Raw genomic sequence first — 19,200 nt, 5'->3', positions numbered from 1 at the left:
AAAGATGAACCTGCACATATGAGATTAGAACAATCTGAGCATATAATATCAACTTACTAAATTAGCAAACTCCCACAAATAGAAACTTTATAGAGGAATAACCCTTATTTAAAACACAGAAACTGAAAAATTAGAAATAGAAATATTTTTGGGTGATACAAGACTGCCCTAACACCCAAGATGCTCATGCATTAGACACCCAAAGTAATTTGAGAAGTGACCATGTCATGTCTCAAGTTGTCAAAGGAAAACCAAGATGATCAACCTCCTCCTGTGCTAGCCATGATGAATCCTTCACTGTCCTTCATTTCCATTTGACCAGTTACTCTTCATATGTTCTGTTGCTTATGTGTTTTCCCACACGATTGTCCCATATCTCCTCAATCTATTTTGTAGCTGAAGTAGATGTCCGAACACTCCACTATACTTCTGCAACTTCATCTCCATAACCTCCTTCATAATATTTTATCATTATGTTTTATGATTAGCGGTACTTGGTTACCTTATTTGTTTGGATGCTATTTCATACTCAATTGATATACTTGATGAGCTACTTGATACATGGTCATCTTAGGTATTTATGTCTATCCTTTCAATGATGATATATGTATGTTCAGTTCATTTAGTGATTTTTAGTTATCTGATGACAATAGCTAGATAGATGATTTATATGTAGTTTCTATGGTTACCCCATATTTGCATGTATATGGTGTACTTTTATGTTTTAGTTTATGATTGATGTTTATGATGTGGTTGAGGGACGGAGTCGTATTCACCTGCTAGTCAAGATCTACATGATGCACCACTTCCCACCACTGTCTGTTTAGTTTAGATTATATGTGTGTGTACATGCTTGAATTTTATGCATATTGTAGGTATCAGGCATCGACTTCCTTGAATTGCTAGGATGAGCGTGCCCTATCATAATATCTAAATGGTAAAAGAGGGGAGACAATTCTTGAGTCCAAATTCTAACCCTAAGCCAATTGTCTCAGAAAGTAGGAAAAGTATCTAAGTTATTTGCCCTTCTGAATTCATCAAGTAACGTGAATTCATGATTTTGACCCTTGAATTTGATATAGTTTTATGTACATTAGATTGGGTTTTCGTATTTAGTCTTGTGGGTCTGTTGTGTTTTTCAGTTATATTTAAATCAAATTAAAAGATAATTTGATGATTTAATTTAATGAAAATTTTAGAAAGAAAATTAAATATTTAATTAATTAAGAAATTAAATATTTAATTAATTAAGAAATTAAATAAATAAAAGATTTAAATTTAAAGATTTAATTAAAGTTCTAATTTTGGTGTAATCATATTTATTTAATTTAATAATAATATTTTTAGGAGGTTCATTTTTATAACAAACTCTAAATATTATTATTAGTTAAATTAATAAATATTTTATTAAAAACGTCTCAAAATTTAATAAAAGAGAGAAAACAATTGATTTAATAAAGTTATTTTAATTAAATTACAAAAAGCTTGCACATGAAAATTAAAATATAATAAAATAATTAAGAAAAAGGTTTTGCATGATTGCAAAATTGAAGCCCTCATTAGAGAAAGCTCTTTATTAGGGAATTAGAGCTCATTTGTCCATACAATGGTTTGGAGGAGCCAATTTCTGAGAAGAGGGTTTCGAAAGAAAAGGAAATTTTTTGTGAGTTCCATGCACTCAATTGTTTAGCATTAGATATAGGTAGGATCTTGTGGGTTTTGCATAGTAGTTTCATTTGTTGAAATATTTGTCTTCTCTATGTTTGTGGATCTATATTTAGAATTTAATTTGATTTGAAATCCTTGTTTGTGTAATTATTGTTTTTCGTTTCAAAAATGTTTGTAAACAAATTTGAGATTGGAAACCTTGTTTGATGAATTTGGGGATTTGTATTGGATTGTTAAAATCAGAATGGGGGTTTGGAGAAGAAATCAAAATTTGATATGAAAAATTTGATTGGTTGTTTGTGTTTTCCCTATTAGATCTATTTCATAAAATTATTAAAATAAAATAAAAATGTTTGGCAAGCTTAGTGAAACTTTAGGTTAATTTCTTTTGAGTTTCCTGGTGGGGCATTACGCTTTACTTGGTCATCTCTCTATGTTTTCTAGAGGAGTTGAAGGAGTATTAAGGTATTTAAGGATAATAAAAAATAACTTTCATAGTTACCCCTAATCAAGACTTTATATGGAAGGTGATGTGTAAACACAACCTATATGTTGATCTTTTGATCGAGTATTCATATGTACTCATGCTTAACTTTCAATTTTCCTTAGGCTAAATTTATCTTGATTTCCTAATTTGTGGTTTCGTGATTTGAATAAGGATATGTGGTGTTGATAATTACCTAGGATTGTCACTCTTTCCTTTTTTCCTACATTTAAGTATATTATGTGTTTATGAATTGTGTTCAAAATGTTTGTCAAGGATATCTTCTCCATCCGCTCTACAAAAAAAGGGGAATGAATAGCTAAACAAGCTAAATATATAGGGGAAGTCTCAAATAATATTGCAGAGTTAGAAGCTCTAATGTAAAGTTTGATTATGAGTTTAGATCTAGAAATTAAGAACTTAATCAATGAAGGTGATTCACAAATCACTCTAAATGCCATAAGAAAATGAGAGACTCCTAATAGGAAGCTTGGTTCGAAACTTGAATATGCTTTATTATTAATAGACAAACTAAAAGAAGTCAAAATCCATTATATTTATACAGAAGGAAACAAAGAAGTAGACACTTTAGGGAACCTAGGTGTAGATGGAGAAGAATTATTTATTAAAAGAGAACTAAAAAACTCTTACATAAATTTAAAAATAATTAAATTAGGAAATCTACTTTGAGAATCTTATGAGAAAATAGAAAAAGATTGAAATAAAATTAAAATTTTGTAGTTGTCGTAAGGAAGAAAACAAGCTATATTCACTAATAAGTGGATGATTTAGTTTAGTAATTCCAAAGTCTAAAATCTCTTGGAATGGTCTAAATGAACACATTAGCAAATAACACACAATGAGAACTTTCAAATTCAATCAAGCTTAAATTATAGAAAAAAATTAACAAGACTTCTCGATTAAACAAATAGCTACTAGTAAAAAGAAATTGGATTATCTAAAATGCAACAAGAATTGTATATGATTGATTAGTTTTTCGACTACTGTTTCTTGTGCGCTAGAAGTTTTGATCATTCTTGCAGAGATTTACGGAGGTCTCTCTCCTGATTATCAATAAACATTAGTTGCTCGAAGCAAAGAGAGGCGCAAAATTAGGCTCATGACTCAACCTATGTAAAAGGAAACATATTATCATTCAAACAAAATATAATGGAAGGAATACCTCCCTAAGACCCTAGTTATGACAGGGGCCCTTGAATCTAATCTTAAGCTTTTCAAGATGGATAGTTTACTACCCATCAAGATTTTAAGAACTAGTGTATGCCCCTCTGATGAACTTGTATTCTTGTATAAGACTTTGTCCCAGGCAAGACTGGAGGTTTCCTTCTTCATTCTTTCCTACTAGTGCCCATTTGAATAGAGGCTTTGTAAATTTATTTATTTTTTAAATTTAATATAATATAATTTATAGGGCTTTGACCTTTCACCAATCAGGAAACAACAATTGTCTAATACATATCAAAAATTCTAAACAACGCATCTTGTTCAACCTTTTATAATCTTCAAGTGATTGTCTAAAAGTTGTTTGTCCAAAAATCTTCCTTTTACATAATCAATTTAACAACTACTAATAAAATATTATAGATATTTATTTATTACATTTTATTTATACTTTATATAAATATAAAAATATTTGTTTATTATTCAATTGAAATAATACATATTTATCTTTTCTTTATTAAAATGACTTCTTTTATTAAAATGGACTAGCTTTATTTACAAGTCACACTTAATATCTATTTAACATTTTAAAATATATTTATTCATCTTATTTGTTTATTATTTAAAATGACTTTTGAACTCTATACTCTACTATTTTGTGAGCATAACACTTTATAATTATTATTTTATTATCAAAAGCCATCAAATATTTGAACCAATTCTTCCCCTTTGCCACACTCCAACAGTAGAAGCCATACACAATGACATGAAGAAAATGAATTTCATTTGGTTGGATGTATGTGCATTTATGTAAGGTTTGTGTTATTTTGATTCCATGTAGGCATTACATATTGCATGGTAGGAAGGGACTCGTGTTTGAAAGATAGCTCTTGTTTATTAAGGGTTTCAATTACAATTTATTGATTTAGGGTCAGGGGCTAATGGGGTGTTATTTCCATTCTACTTTTTCATTGTCAGGTTAATTATGCCCTACTTTTTTGTAGGTAAGTTCGATCAGAGCACCATTTTCTAATTTCTATCTAAATTTTGACATACAACTTCTATTATTTAAATTTAACAATTGCTAATAAAATATTTTAGATATTTATGTATTATATTTTATTTAGACTTTATATAAATATAAAAATATTCTTCTATTATTCAATTAAAATAATACATATTTATCTTTTTCTCGTTCAAATGACTTCTTTTATTAAGATGGAACTAGCTTTATTTAATGGTCACACTTAATACTTCTTTAAGATTTTAAAATACATTTTGCCTTCCAGGGCGCTGTTTATTGAATGGTCACATATTTATCTTTTTTCGTTCAAATGACTTCTTTTATTAAGATGGAACTAGCTTTATTTAATGGTCACACTTAATACTTCTTTAAGATTGTAAAATACATTTTACCTTCCAGGGCGCTGTTTATTGAATGGTCACACTTAATACATCTTTAAGATTTTAAAATATATTTTGCCTTCTAGGGCGCTGTTTATTGAGCACAAAATGATTAGTTGGTGCACCAGCCGAGAATCGAACCTGCGTCCGTATCGTGGCAGGGTACTATTCTACCACTAGACCACTAGTGCGGAGATGGAGGGAAGAGCCTTGGCAAGCACATATGAATAGAAATGAGAAAGCGGAAGACTAGAAGAGTAAGATGACATGCGAATGGAGATGTGTCATTGGACAGCATGGGGTTTATTGTTAATGCTCACAATGGCTTGTGTAGCTCATTCTTGTAAACTGAAAGCCAACGGCGGTTTGTTTGCCTGCTATGCTCGGTTTGAATGTATTTTTCATCTCTTATCTTTTCCTTTTACTTGGAAGGCGATGCGGGAGTTGTCCGAAACATTTTTCGCCTCTCCCGAGGCGATGGAAGGAGGAACACGCGTGGCTGGAGTTGCTCCCACATTCATCACGCATTAATACGCTGCCTACCACATATACGCCGTTGTACGGAGCTACTACTGTCTCTTCGGAGACATCCGATAAAATTGGAACGATACAGAGAAGATTAGCATGGCCCCTGCGCAAGGATGACACGCATAAATCGAGAAATGGTCCTAATTTTTTTAATACCTTCTCCCTCTTTCTCACTATTTAATTATATCTATACTACTATATATATTCAACACAAGGGAGGTAATTAAACAAAATTATAATAGATGAACATATTTTTAGTTCATTTAATTTAATTTAATTTAATTTTAGATTAAAGGAATCGGTGCAACACGGCTTTCTTATAAATTGCAGTGCACTTGATAAACTTTTTAACGTCACTGGTAGCGCTGGCGCAACACGCCCACCGGTACCACAAGGACGGGGGAGACTAGAACCCGTGACCAACCCTTTGCAACAGGAAAGATTTAGCCAAACGAGCTAGGGCCCCCGCCCCAATTCATTTAAAATTTCATGTGCAACAGACTTGAGCATCAATTTTCCTTCTTTAAGGAGGGTTATAAATTTTGTAGATATTGAGAAACATTTGCCAAACTCTTTCATAAACTATTTAGTTGTCTTATTAGATTTTTAAAGGGTTAATCTCATGTTAAACACTTAGAGACATTTGCATTGTGTGAATAATGGTAAAATAGTATAAAAATTGGTCTCAAATCAAGAATTTTAACTATCTCAAAACTTATGAATATTGTAAACTAGAAATGAGCTAGCAAAGTAAATACAAACAAAAGGTGGATCTAAGAACGCAAATAATATATTATGCTACCTAATTTTGAAAAGATAATAATTTTGAGAAAGCGGAAGACTGGAAGAGAAAAATGAAATGCAAATGGAGATGCGGGGTATCCAACCCCGTACCTCTCGCATGCAAGAATCTGAGCTACATCCCTGACGTGCTCAATTAGAGTGAGATTCGAACTCTTGATGCAGGTTTCGTAATGGGGTTTCCTGTTCATGTTCAGAATGGCCTCTCTATTTAGCTCACTCTAGTCTTGTTTGTTTTCCAGCCACGCTGCGCTGGGATGAAGTGTGTCTCTGTCTTTTGTCTTTTGACGTTTCTCACTTTCATCACTCCCGAGGCAATGGAAGCACGGACACGCGTGTCAGCACAATATCAAGTCCAAATCATATATTAAAAGCTATTCAATCATTGAAACCCTAAGCATTTGGTATAAGCTTTACTTAGGTAAACTAGTTGTCTACCTAAGGTTAATCCTTGATACTAAAATTACCAAAGAGAATGCTAATTGTTGAGAAAAGTATTTCTTACACATTCTTTATTAACTTAATTTCAAGAACAAACTGCATGGAAGGTCCTTGCTCCTACATTCATAACACATTCATTACACAACCACTCCTTATATGCTATCCTACACACTCTACACTGTCTCTTTGGAGACATCCGATAAAATTAGAACAATACAGAGAAGATTAACATGGCCCCTGCGCAAAGATGACACACATAAATCGAGAAATGGTCCAAAAAAATTTAAGACCTTCTCCTTTATTCTTATTATTTAATTATTTCTGATTATTCTGATTATTTAATTATTTCTCTACTATTTCCACTCAATACATATTATTTAATTATTTCATATTATTATTTCTCTACTATCGCTACTCAGTACATAAGGTTGCATTAGTATTGTATGTTAGAAAACTTGATTGTCGACATGTTCCATATAAAAGCTACGTGATGCAACTCATGGATTTCTTTGTTCTATTTGTGTTTGGTTCATGTCTCTTTACTTCATAGAAACTTCCCCGAGGTATGCACATCAAGTTCATCATATATATCTCCTAACATGGGACTTAACTCAGTTGCATACATCTCCCAATATCTTGTTTTGCTACCGATCGCAATCCTTGGCATTTGAGAAATCTTTGTTGCATTTTCATGTAATGGCACTCTGGCTCAAGAATTTATCTATGATTTTTTCCATTTAGATATTCTTATGTATGCATCCACATATACTTTTGTATGTGCATGTTTTCAACAAAATAACTTAATGAGCACCAAATATTGACTCTATAAACATTTATTGCATTGACTTCATCATTTCTCTTGATAAGGTAATTTCAAGTTTATGTATGGCTTCCGCTATAAATTTTCAATTTGATTCCATTCACATGCCTAAGATATGAAACATTTTTGGACAAGGAAATGTTCTTCATAATTTCACTGCATATGTGCTGCGATGGATGGACTATGAAGATCATCCTTATTGTCACTAAGGAGAAACTTAAATCCTTAGCTTTAGTTTTTTTATATTTCATCACATCCTAAAGCACCAGAGCCTGCTAAAATCTATTATGCAACTATTCAAATTTAAGTACATTTTCAAAAGTAGTGTTTTCCCAGCACTGGCCATGTCAAAAATATCCACACAAGTTATTTCTTGGCTTTCATATATTAATATTTTGTGTAGCTTACAAAATATGCCATCTTGCTCTAAACTAAAGCTCTCATTCTTCTAAAATGCGTCACCTATGGAAGGTGAATATTTGTACCAATTTATTCTTTGATCGATGTCGACAAACATTTCTATTCTTTGAGTTGTATTTTTTTTAATAGTCCACAATTAGAAGTGCCCATTTTGGTCTAAATATTAAAATAAAAGTATCATTTATTAGTATTAATTGACAATAATCTTTGACAAAATTTTGTTAGCTAATCTTGCATAATATTTTAGCAATGTATAACATTTCCTCCAAGAGTAAAAACTCCTAATGTTTAATGGTGGGAAATTGGCATACTTCTCTCTTATGTTTGAGCTTTTTTTTTTGGAGCTCACAAATCTCTTGAAATAGAAAAAAATTTATCAATTAGAATTCCATAATCATACATGTAAGTCATATTATCCAATGTACTCAATGACCATTAGCTCATCAACTATATTGATTAATTATTGAAAGAATTCACAATTTATTTTACTATCATTGACTTAATTTGCACTTGAATCAATGCTTAAGGTTTACTAGTTTATGATGGTCTCTAGAATCCCTAGTGTAATAGACAATTTCTAGGGATACTTTCTCCTTGAGGATTATGATACCTTCTCTATCAGGATTAATGTCCAATTGGTGCAAAATAGATAGAGGGACTAATGGAGGAATCCCATAATGTGTTTACTTATGACTACTTGAAATTTATTCATAAATTGGAGGAGAAAAACAAAATTGTAGGATGCAAAATTCACAATTGATAGAATCCATTCTCAAGATAGGTAGATTATAAGATGAAATGTGTTCACCTAAGGAAGATAAAACTCGGAATGATTTGCAACTCTATAATTAGGAAAGTAAAAAATAGTGTAAATTCATGCCCATTTGGGGAACTCCCTATCAAATTTGAATGAGGAAAAGGACCACCTTGATAAATGATATCAATCAAAGGAATGATAGTTGTAAAAAAATTAGACTTCTCTCAAAGATGCCTTAAGAAATATAACAGTTTGACAAAAAGGAAAAGATTGAAAAGAATGGGTTACTTTAATGCATGACTAACATTCAGAACTTGTTAAGGAACAAGGACTAAGAAAATGAAATATAAGAAAAAAATTATAGGACAAAGTACAAGAATTGGAGATGAAAGATACACCAACTCATTTGGGGGCATTTTGTTAAAAAATATAGATTTATTTTGGTTTTATTAGATTTTAAAAGGTGAAATGTTACTTTTTAATACAAAATTCTTGGCTTTCATCATGTTCATAAAAATTATGATGATCATGGTTTTTGCTAGAATGTTAGTTGGAATTTTTATGAAGGTAAAAATAATTAAATTAAAAAAAGGTTAGAGTTGGCCAACTCATATGCAATATTTTTTTGTATATAACATATACTTGTGCGCACAAACATTTTTTCATACATTGTATAATGTTTAGGTCTAGATCCACACTTTTTAATGAAAAAATACAACTTCCTCTACATATTTCAAGGCAAGTCTTCTATCTTTCATTTCATTTCATAATTTTAGCATAGTTGTGTATCTTAATTGGGTTGATTATATACACTTGATATCTAGATTTACATTACTTAGTTAATTAGTTCAATTTTTCATACACATTATCACACATGAGCTAAAAAGAGTTTTTCCTTGTATTGCATTCCTTTCCACCTTTTAGAATTAGTATTGCCATCCGTTCCATCATTTGAGTCTTGTTAATATAATTTGGATTCAACAAGGAATCATATTTGGAGATTCTCCTTTTCCCTACACACATATACTTTGTATGCTTTAGCAAAGCAAAGTGGAAGCACTTCCATTTCACCACTACACATTTTGGTGAACATTAGTTGCCCCCCTTTCTTTTTGGAGTCAATCTCTTAATTTTGGGTGTTTACCTTGTTTGGGTGAACCCTTGCATTACTTATTTGATCTTAGAGTTGTATTTAGGTTTATTTTTTGTTTGGTTAGATCTCTCTTTTTATGATTTTTTCTTACAATTATACAGTCAACTATTTCAACCTTTAAATGATATGGTGACTAAATTGATTCATGCTAAAATTCTTAAAATTTATCCTATTCATCTTATTGACATTTGAAAACCAATTCTATGTTATTAGATTCAAATGCTTTTTGTCAATACCATCATCAACTAGGTCATGATACTCAAATCTATTATGCTTTGAGGAATTCTATTCAAGACCTTATTGATTCTAATGCTATATCTATCAATAATACAAGTATGGATAAATCTATTGCACCTCCTAAACAAAATTTGCAAATCTACACTAATAATTTTCCTTCACATTCAATAATATCATTAATCAACCTTATTCTTTTGACGATAATATTAGCTATGATGATAAGATAGAAGAATCTTGTCATGTGGTTCATCATGTTGAGTCTCAACCTCAACCTCCAATTTCACCTTCACCTGAACCTAAACAATCACCTCCTATCACCTTTAGGTAGTTTGATATGTTTAAGGCAGCTAATGGTCCTCTTTACATTACTGCTAGTGTTGCTCAAATTCTTTCTCATAGTGTTTTGACTAATCCCGATTCTAATGTGAATGTGGTCACTAAAGAACATCTTTATAACAAAGGTTTCATAAAGATACCTATGACCCTTTTAGTGTATGGATTCAAATTTGTAATGGTTTTTTTTATCATCCTCAAGGTTATGTCACTCTTTTTAATAGATTTGTCTATACTATCTTGGTTTTCTATCCTACTTGTGATCAATTTCAAGTTAAGCTTGGTGTCCAATGACTTTCTTCCTTGCAAGTTGTATCTTTTTCCATTTATAAGTGCATTAAATTTCTCTTTAATGAAATTGTCACTGTTAACCACTTGCTTTATTAACCTTCATTTCCTCAAGATTGTGATGACATTGATTTTTATTGGCCATCTCCCCCTAAAAGACCATCTAATCTCCCTAATCATCTTTTTCACTCCTATAAACAATAGAAGTTATCTAAGATTCTTAACCTTGTCCTTCCTAAGGGTGATCCTCCTCTACTTATCTTACATACTTCATCTATCCCTTCAACCCCCATCTCTAAACCCATAGTTGTTCCCTTTTTTGAGTATATGGAAGTTTATCAGAATCCTTCTAGTTTATCTTGCAAAACCATTTGTAATTAATATTCACGTCAACATTACAAGAATCATCAAACTAAGGTTAATGATCGCACTTTTTCTTCCTGCATGACACCTTCACTTTCCTTTGATCAACCCATGCTTGGTCCTTTGTAAGAATTTAATCAAGGTAGCAGTATGGAAATGGATAAACATGATGATTATGTTCTTATTTTACAATCTCTTAATCTTATATAGAAGTTCACTCTTGATGATGAACATATTAGTAGTGATGATGAATATATTGATATGGATTATAATTTTCCTAGCATGCTTTCTACATGGATTACAATCACTTCTAGTGACTAGCATAGTGACTCCTAGTAGAGTCCTTTCTTGGATCTGGCTATGATTCCTACTATGGATCGTTCCCCTCACGAGTCATCATCCTTCCCATAGAATTTTAGATTGAGATTGGTGGGACATTTGGAAAGCCTAAAGTTAATTTCCAATAGGATGGTAGTCTTTCTATTTTAGTGTTGTGTTTCCCCCATATTGTTCTCTCTATTATATGTTTTATGCACATAGTTGTAGATGATCTTTGTTTCTGTGTTGGTTCAAGAGGATAAAGTAGTTGAACCTATGGTATACATTCTTCTATTTGTATCTCTTTTCTTTTATATATTGTACATTTTTTATTATTCACACTTGTTTGTATATTCTTATTGGTTGATTATGATATGGTAGCACCGGTTCTTTTTTGTCTCCATGTTGTTAGCGCAAATAGACTCTTCTTTTTAACCTTTACATATCTTTTAACTCCATTGTATTGTAGTTCTACTTTCTTTGAGTATCGATGACATTTCATACTTGATATAATATTACATAATATCATATGATCACACTACCCCCAAACTTGGTAGATCCCTTTGTGCTATCTCTCTTTATCATGTGTTAATTTCCTTGGTATGTTCTTTCTCTTGGGACATCTCATAGTGGAAACATTTTTAGTGGATGCATGTATTCTTTTACTAAAGCTATTGCTCCCATTAATAATTTTGCAATTGCTTTAACATGGAGGCATACACTCTACTCTGTTTTTTATTATTATCATGGAGTAATAAATCCAAATTTTGTGTATGGATTAGATTACATTAGCCTTGTATTCTTGGTATAATTTTTGAGTTATCTTCAAATCCATGCATTTTTTGCTTCATCTCTTTCACTCTCTCCTTTTGTGCACTATTAGTTTCCTTTGGATTAATAATAGTTATTGTGGGCTTAGTCTCTTTTGATCTCTCTCTCTCTCTAAACTACAGAGAGTTTGGGAGGCCTAATCCTTTCTTTCAATCATTCTTTAGACTATTGACAGTCCTAGAAGCTTGATCCTCTTTTTGACCCCTTAAGGAAAGACACATCCTTATGCCTGCTTTACTCTTGTATTCTTCATTTTGGGACATGAAGTTCCTTTGAAGCTGGATCGTTTGATGGATTGAGTATAATGCCTCACACTCTTGCTATACAATTCAATTCATCTTCAATGAGTTGACTAGAATACTACACACACTTGTTAGACCATTCAATACCATCTCCTTTAATAGTGTACCTTTTTTTTTTTTTTTTTTCTTGTTTAGTTCACAATAAGGCACACAAACCTTATTTTGTGAGTAACTACACCACTTTTGTAGTTATATATCTCTTATTGTAATTTTGGATATGATGAAGATTGAAGTCCCTATGGGGCTTTATGATTTCTTTGTCTCCTAATTCATGATAAGATCAACTCTTTGCTTTTGATCTACTTTACCATTCAAGTTTGAGGAAACTCATACTCTTGCTAAAGTGGGGGATAAATGCACTATCTTCAAATGGACACACCCATATTTTAAGACCTTTTAATACACGTCTCATAATGACTTCCTAGACCATGGATGGATTTTTCCTCGATGTGCTCTTTCTCTTATTTTCTTCCACCTTTTGTGATTCTATGTGCACCCCCTCTGATATTTCTAGAGGCTTTTTGCTTCCCTTGCCTAGGAATAAGATGAACTAGGTTGACCTATTCTTCAAGAGGTCTACCCCAGGTTGACTTATTATTGAAGAGGTCAAATCAAGTTTACCTCTTCCCTGGTGATTAAAAGGCATGAGGCCCAAAGTGTCTCGAGGTTCTAAATATTTAACTCCCACTTTTGGGTTGGTTTGTATTATTTTCCCATCTAAAAACTAGTATGTAAGGAGGCTTGGTGGCTTAATTTTTTAATCATTATCAAATACTCAACTTACATGCTACACTTATACTTTTCATTCAAGGCATTCAAGAAAAGGAATTTTCATCAAGCTTTGAATGATTCTTTGTGAGTATTTCCTCTTTAAGGTGTAGCATATATTTTTCCATCAAGGGAGGAGATCTACATTGAGACATTCATCATCTTATTCATTGATGCATATTTAAACTCATGGATCCATGATGTTGTTATGGTAGATCCAATGCAACTTGTAGAGATACCCTACATTTATATACCAAATTCAACATCTACAATATAAAATAAGGAAAAATCCTTACTTACTAGAGTTTTTTAAATTAAGGTAAATACTTACATTTATATTATTTCATTTACATACATTTACATTCTCAATTAAAGGTTGAGTCCTCAATCCAGGGTTTGACCAAGGAAACCCCTCATCCACCCAACAATAAGAACCCCAAATCATTGTGTATAGGAGCAAGATAGTGAATTCTTCTTGTACATTTGGAAATATCTCCCCAAAATATTTATATTGAATTTGGGTCAACCTTGTTATAGTGCCTTGAGAAGTGTTGGTTTAAAGAATAATTTTGACAGCTGAGTGTTAATACACTTAACCATTTTTCATAGTCATGTGTCGAGCAATCCAGTTTCATCAAGTGTCGAGTGATATCAAGTGCCGAGTGATATCAAGTGTCAAGTGATACAAAGTTTATCAAGTGTCGAGTGATCCAGAGTGATCAGGTATTGAGTGATACATTTTTGTTTAGGTGTCGAGCTATCCAGGAAACAGCATGTGCCGAGCATCAGTAATGCTTCATGATATGAGTAACTCAGAATATCAGCATAAGAGTTTGTAATTGCACAAACTATGATGTAAACCATTTTTGTAGCTGAAACAAGGTAAATCTCGAAAGATCTAGAGATAAGAACGAATCTTTTACATTTCCTATGCAATCTGCATGCAGCCAATTGGAAAATTGGAAAGGCATGCAACCAATCAGTAAAAGGCAAGTATTGAGCGGGAAATTGAGATTGAATGTGGATCGTAGATCCATACCTAACTCTAAGTCTTTAAAGTCTTTTTAAGGAAGACAAAATTCTCACTGTTAAAAAAAAGAAGAGAGAAAGGAAGAACAATGTTAAGGGGAAAACATAGTGGAATTCAGAAAAAGGAGACATAGAGGGTAAGAGCAGCAATTCGATATTCAGTTGATAAGAACAAAGCAAAGGAGATGAACAAAAATCAGATCTCAGAGGATCAAAATCAGAGAGAGAGCCAGAACAAGTGCCTGCATTTAGCAATCAAAGATTGCAAACTATCAGGTTTATAATACCTAATACTCTCTTACCATTGTATTAGAAAGGAAACCCTATGTAGATAGGTTGGCTTAACAGCTATTTGTAGATCCTTATCAAAAGGTGATTAAATCCTTTAACAGGGTAACACTTCATGTAAAGTGTTTGAAAATCCTTTAACCAGGTCACTATTGACACAGTGTAAAGCCTTTAATAGGGCAGACCATTAGAAGTGGTTGAACAATATTGCTACAGTGATTTTGTGGGTATCATCCCCACCCCATTTTTACCTTCTTATTTTTGGAGGGTTTTTGGGTTATCAAATTCCAGTGTTATGTGTTGTTGATGCATGTATTAGTTTCATGTTTATTTGATGTGTTTACATGCATGCAATTCACTTTCAGTTAAAAGTTGTATTGGTTAAAGTGTGAGACTTCTGATTCACCCCCCCCCCCCCCCCCCCCCTCTCATAAGTATTCTTTCCATATTTTAATATCCAATAGAGAAGATGGTGACTCTATGAAAATCCTTCTTGAAGGATTTCTATCAAGTTGACCTATTCTCAAAGCCCTGGCCGAAAAGTCACATCTAGGTTTTTTATATGTTTTTCATTCACATGCCTAGATCCATAATTTTCAAAGAAAAAGTACAACTTCCTATACACAATTCAAGGTGAGTCTTCTATCCTTTATTTTATTCACAATTTTATTATAATTATGTATCTTATTTTGGTCGATTGTATATACTTGATATCTAGATTTATAGTACTTAGTCAATTAGTTCAATTCTGTACACACATTATCACACACAAGTTAAAGAGAGTTTTTCCTTGTACTGCATTCCTTTCTAGAAATAAGGTTCATTATTGACATCTCTTCCTTCATTTAGGTCTTGTTAATATAATTTGGATTCAAGAAGGAATCATAATTGGAGATTATCCCTTTCCATACACACTTATATTATGAATGCTTTAGCAAGTAAAGTGGAGGCCTACATCCTATTAAAGTACTTCTATTTCACCACCAAACACTAGCATAGAGTGATTATGTATCACATGGGCATGGAGGTAGTTTGGTAGGAGATAGGATATTATCGTAGAGTAAATTACATATGACCAATATCTTGATGAGATTAAAAAGGGATGAGGCCCAATGAATGACTTTCAACTAGTAGTGTAGGAGTTACAAGGCCTTCAAGGAGGATCTTGGAATTAATTACTAGATGTTCAACATGCCAGGGTTATTGCAACATTTTGACAATATATGATTGACACCCATTTCCTAATTTTGTCAATATAAAAAAGTGAGTCCCAAGACCTAATGATGATATGGATGGAGCCCTTAGAGGAGGTTGAGGGTGAGGTGGAAGAGGTGGATGACACTAGAGGGGAGGATATAGTGCCCCTTCTACTAGAAGAGTGTTTCCACAATAGAGATACCAAGGAAAGATAGGAACTCTGGGTAGGATATGACTTACTATTATCACTTAGATGAGGGGTGAAGAGGATGATATTGAGGAGGGTGAGTGTATGGTATGTTAGAGGGTGGACCAAGGGTGGCTCGATTGTAGAAATCATCAAGTTCACCTCATGGATAGGCTCCTATAAAGGATGATATACCCCCTTTGAAGGAGGTACCATCTATAGAGGAGGAACTATATCAAACTCAATAGAGAGATCACATATGAGTCTCTCATTTTGTCTACAAGAGTTACAAACTAAGCTTGCATTAGTGAGCACATAGTTGGTAGTCACCTAGATATAGGTGGCAAAGCAATATGTGAGGATCTAGACCTTGGAGACCCAACATGATGAGGTGCAACAAGCTTCTATATATCACATGTGTAAGGAAATTTATTATTATGGATTATATATTAGATAAGTGTTACAAGGGGCTAGAGTACCTTCTTATATGCAAGTAGTAGAGCAATATGTGAGGATCTAGACCTTGGAGACCCAACATGATGAGGTGCAACATGCTTCTATATATCACATGTGTAAGGAAAATTATTATTATGGATTATATATTAGAGAAGTGTTACAAGGGGCTAGATTACCTTCTTGTATGCAAGTAGTTTTGAAGTTAGAGGGTAGTGAGCCTCTAATACCTACTCAAAAAGATGTACCACCTCCTTCTCCACTTGGTCACCAAGAGGGTGGTAGCTAGACATGAGACCTTGATGTCTCATTTTTGTGGATGTACTCATGATGTATAAATATTTTGATACATTTGGTTTTCTTCATCGATCTATATTTTGGGAACTCATTTCACATGATGTACTTGATTATACATATATATGAGATATAGTTGGATTTATGACTATCTTTGTGTCTCTATGTACCTTCTTTTCTTGACGTATATCATGGATTTTATTTTAATTTTTGTACTTTCCATTGTTGTGCATGTGATTATTATATATATAGCTATTTTTATTGTCTAGTACTATGTAATGTATACTTGGTTCTCATTATTGTACTTTTAGTATTTAATGAGATACATTTTTATGTTGTTCAATCGAATGGAAAACTTAACATTTGAGTAGATAAATGTGATAATTATTATTAGAATTTTGATTGTAGGATTAAGGAAATTGAGCTTGAAGATATGTTGAAAGATTTTAATAGAAATTATGCATGCAATTAATTTCCATGAAGTAATGATAATCACATTCATATGATTATATTGAGATGGAGGCATACCTTAGTTCATGTAAGATGTAAGAACTAGAATGAAAGCGTAGGGTGAACATGCAAATGCAGACTCAAGGACTTTTCTAATTTTTGTTTAGAATTATCATCAATATTTTTATTGGGACATCATTGGATCATACAACTATCACTAGTGCCACTATGACCATGAGGGTATGAATATGATCTTTAATAGATAAAATGTAGGAAAATAATGTATGCATTGAGGCATAGATGTTGAGATGACCTTTAAGTTTCTAATATATATTGCAAGATTGCACCAATATTGAGGTATAAGTGTCGATATAGCCATGAGCGCAATCTTGTGTTGATAAGCACATTGATAATAGTCAAGGAGAAAGCTCCAAACTCACCTAAGTGTTTAGATGAACTAGGTCAAGGTATATGTGGCATCACAATCATTATAGAATATCTTTCTATAGAGTCATTGGATGCATGAAACTTATATGTCCATCAAAGCCACACACACAAGAAGAATTCCATGAAAATATCACCCCCATGCTCCTAATCATCTTGTAAAATGACATCTCGAAGAAAACAAAGAGGGAACTTAATAAAAAATAAAAAATATTAGAAAATGCACAAAGAAAAATCATAATCCATCATCTTGTGAATGAGATATAATAATTCATAGCACATTCATTTCAATTTGAGCATTATTTTGAAGTCATCATTAGTGTTTCAAAACTCGTACTTGTGAGTGGGAGTATGTAAATAGATAGTTTCAGGAGACACACTTAATTTTCATCAATATGATTGTTCAAGAATGTTCATTTGATAATTTTTTATAAACATAGATGTTCCAAGGTGAGTAATGAGAAACACTAGTTGGGTGGTGTTGAGAAACACTTGTTTTGTTTGGAGATAAATGTGATATGGAATTACCCCCTATTAATATCATTACTGTTTCAAAACTTGTACTTGTGTGAGAGAGTATGTAAATAGGTAGTTTCAAGGGACACACTTAATTTTCATCGATATGGTTGTTCATGATAGTTCATTTGATAAGTGTTGATAAACATAGATGTTCCAAGGTGAGTAATGAGAATCACTAGTTGGGTGGTGTTGAGAAACACTTGTTTTGTTTGGAGATAAATGTGATATGGAATTACCCCCTATTAAGACCTAGACAAAGGATAATTCCAAACCATGTGAATATTTTGAAATTTAAATTTTTTATAGTCAAAACTATGACATGATAGATTTTGTGCATATTTTTACAAGTGTCACATGTTTACTAGGTTTTCACCACTTGGCAGAACAACTATTTTTTCTACCAATTGTTTGACAATGTTATTTTATTGTTATATATATATATATATATATATGTACAAAAAATGGGATACATCAAAGTGCCTATTTTTTAGGTTTTCACTACGATGATCATTTTCAAGTTTTTTATGATTTTTTTAAAATTTGTTTAGAATAGATATATCATACAAGAACCTTAGATGAAAAATATCATGTGTACAATTTCTTGAGGTGGATGGTGTTAATGGGTTCCAAGAGTTGTTCTCCCTATGATGTTGAGAGATGATAGACTCCTAAGCCAAATGAATTTGTGATGACATGGGAACCCATCTTGTTTTGTTAAAACTTCTCGTTTTGTGCACAATTTTGTTTGATATTGGGATTCTCTCATAGTATCATATCACTAATCTCAAATAATCTATGACATACTTTATTGTTTTATCTTTTTCAAATTATTTTTTGATAGACCTATAGGTGTTCAAATGTGGCTTATCTACATTCATCTAGTAGTTCTAGGATTGGATATGATATATGTGATGATATTCATCCATCACAACCGCTTTCAAGGAGAATATGAGGAAAGGTATTTCTACCTCAATGAGAAAGACTGACTCAACCACATAGACAAGGGTGAATGGAGTATCCCTCATAGGTGTTTTGATGTTAGTTTTGTAAGCTTATATGAAGGGTTAAGGTAGAGATTGGTAGGATTAAACCACGGACAGAAACAACAATTACATGCAAATATAACCAATAATAGAAAATAATATATAACACAGAAAAGAACACAAGACACCAAGATTTAACATAGTTCACCCAATCCTTAGGCTACATCCACCAAATAGCAAGTTCGATATTATTACGAT

At 32.3% G+C, this 19,200-nt stretch overlaps 2 non-coding genes across 2 annotated transcripts; both read left to right on the top strand.

The window, feature by feature from the left end:
- Positions 1-5,312: 5,312 nt before the first annotated feature.
- Positions 5,313-5,415, top strand: LOC149536003 (U6 spliceosomal RNA). The gene has a single exon (XR_016358274.1). It is a non-coding gene; the product is annotated as a U6 spliceosomal RNA (small nuclear RNA).
- Positions 5,416-6,688: 1,273 nt separating this feature from the next.
- LOC149536002 (U6 spliceosomal RNA) lies at positions 6,689-6,791 on the top strand. The gene has a single exon (XR_016358280.1). It is a non-coding gene; the product is annotated as a U6 spliceosomal RNA (small nuclear RNA).
- The last annotated feature ends 12,409 nt before the right edge of the window (positions 6,792-19,200 follow it).

The sequence above is a fragment of the Cupressus sempervirens genome, chromosome 10 (assembly GCF_028749045.1).
Source record: "Cupressus sempervirens isolate cs-2001-9-10 chromosome 10, ASM2874904v1, whole genome shotgun sequence".
Classification (NCBI taxonomy): domain Eukaryota; kingdom Viridiplantae; phylum Streptophyta; class Pinopsida; order Cupressales; family Cupressaceae; genus Cupressus; species Cupressus sempervirens.
The sequence above is the reverse complement of the archived record's forward strand: the minus strand, read 5'-3'. Positions and strand labels throughout refer to the sequence as shown.